Below are 2,711 nucleotides of genomic sequence, written 5' to 3'. Positions count from 1 at the left end.
CCCCTACCTACACTCTGTCTCTCTCTCTCAAAAAAATTAAGATTAAAAGAAATTAAAAAAAGAAAATTCTAATATTCTGACCAACCATTGTGAAAATAAAATCGTCACTGTTTTCTTACTACATAAGATGCTTTATAATAACATACTCCTGAGTCTCCATGTTTTTGTTTGTGTGAGAAATAAGCCCACTGATTAATCAACAGAGGCATGGAGACTTGGAGCACAGTGAAGCAAGGCTTTAATCAATGTTCTTACAAAAGTGGGTGTCTGATGGACAGGTACCCCTGGGGACAGTTATAGCAGGCAATTTATCTCTTAGTGTGCAAGTTTCTCCCCCGATTCCTCATTGGCTGAGGACTATAGAGGTTACAGCCTTACCTGGAAGTCACCTATGCCCATGTAAGGCAAAAAGTAGTCTGACTGGAATAAATGGACATTCCTTGAGGTGATGCAGAGACTTCAGTTATTTGGTGCATACCCCACGGAAAAGTAAAAATGAAGAGCAGAAGAAGAATCAGGAAGTGAAGTGTCTAAGGGTTTGGGATTCTATTGGTGGGGGCGGGAGGGGGAGGCGGTTTGTATATTTCCAATAGGTTGTAAACCTACTGTTAACTATACAGCATAGCTTTTATTTGGTATTTCTGAAAATGAATCACCTCACTTCTCACAGTTTGAGTGCTCCTGGTTTTGCAAACTATCTTTTTTGGTCTATGCACAGTAAACTTTTATTAATTACTACTTTGGCGATTCATTGGTTTACTTCTGTTATTTCTGAACCTCGGGATTGTAAAGAGAAAAAGCAGCCAGGATGTATCTACCCACAGTAGGGGGAGCCTCTGACAGTGGCTGTGTGTCCTTGAAGGACACCAGCTCCTGCAGCTCAGCCCTTTTCCCTTTTTGATAACAGCCTTAGGCATGGGAGTGACTTCCTACTGGTATAAATCTCTGGATTGTACACCATTTGCCTAGTTTGGCTTTTTAACCCTTCTGATACTTTTATGCCAGTTTTCCATATTAAATTCCTTTACTGAACTACCTGTCATGGGTTCTATTTTTCTGTCTGGACCTTGGCTGATACAAAGGTCGAGACTGTCTTCCTTGTGTGGATATATTAAGGTGACTCGTACAAAGTCACAGCTAGTTTAACACCAGGCTTTCAAGCCAGTTGTGCTTCATTTCAAAGCCCAAGTTCTTAAACTGTTGTGCTGTATTCAAATGATATTCCAAATAAATATCCAAAAAACCAGTTTATATAAATCACTTCTTCCTGTTACTTAGCTCAAATTGTCTGCATTATGGCACTAACCTGGTATGATTATCATTTAATTATCTATCTCCCACATTAACTTATGAGATCTCTTGAGAGCAGGCACATATGTTATTCATCTTCATATCCCTAGCACCAACCACTGTGCTTGGAATGTAGTAGAGTCTTAATAAATATTTGGGGAATGGATAATAATCATTGCCATTTATGGAGTAACTATTTCATTCCAACAGCAAAGCTAGGGGTCTTATGTAAATTTTATAACTCAGTCTTCATTAACAATCTTGCAAGTTAGACATAAATAGTCTAACATCACAGGTAAGGAAAAATAGGCTCAAAGAGTTTAAACAACTCTCAACTAAACTAGGATTAGCTAAATGGGCTTCAAGTCCCGATATGTTTACTAGATCTAGCTGCCTCTATTAATGTGAATGAACAAATACATATATCAATGGGTGGGGGGGGAGTAAACATTTATTGGATTTACAGTTATTTGGGGAGCTTTATAAACAGACAAAATATTATGTCTATGAGAAAAACGAGCAGCTCAGTATCTACTTGCCATTAGTAATTAAAGTAACATATTTTTGTATCCAAAGTTATGTCTATGCAGGCAAAAGGAAGAGAAGAGTTGAAGTAATAATCTAAATAAATGAAACAGTTTATATTACAAGTGTGGAAAATGTTAGCTATTCCCATAATTATCTAGTCATTCTCTAGAAGATTTGGCATGAGGTATAACATTAATGATATTTACAATCAGTTTTCCTAAAGATTTAGAAGTCAGGTTTCAGGTTTCTTTTTTCCACATATTGGTCTATTACTCAGAGTTAAACAGTATGTTACCCAAAGTAACATGGTAGGTATCTTTATTGCTGGATCACTAGTGTAAGCTTTCGCTTGTGTTTTTGTGTGCTCTAATTTTTGCTTGGGATGGTGAAATCAATGTATGTGTCTATGACCCAATTAAGTTTCTCCCCTACTTTGTCTGCAGTCATGCATTCCTTGTACCTCCTCTGAATATAGGAAAGAAAATAATAACTATATTCGTGAGGCTGATTCGCAGAATTCATTATTTTATTTTTTGATTTCTGATGGAAATGAATAGAAGAAAAGAAATTTGTAGGGATCACACAAAGATGTATTGTTGCTTCTATACATGCCTTATCGGTGCTTACTTGGTTTGCTACTGGTTGAAATTATTTCAGCTGGATACAACCAAGAGGCTGTTCTCTTCTGGCAGGGCTAGAAGGAACTATTTGAAGAATCTGGAAATCAACAGCTTTCATAAGATTTTTGCTGGGGCAGCCCGCTCTTTTTTTCCAGGGAAAGGATGTTCTCCAAAGTCTTCTTCATGTATGTACTACTAGCTTTGTCATGATAAAGAAAAGCCTTTATTTTCTTAATTCAATAGTATAGAATAATGTAAAATTAAATGTATGCA

The sequence above is a fragment of the Suricata suricatta genome, chromosome 10 (genome assembly GCF_006229205.1).
Source record: "Suricata suricatta isolate VVHF042 chromosome 10, meerkat_22Aug2017_6uvM2_HiC, whole genome shotgun sequence".
Lineage (NCBI taxonomy): Eukaryota > Metazoa > Chordata > Mammalia > Carnivora > Herpestidae > Suricata > Suricata suricatta.
The sequence above is the reverse complement of the archived record's forward strand: the minus strand, read 5'-3'. Positions refer to the sequence as shown.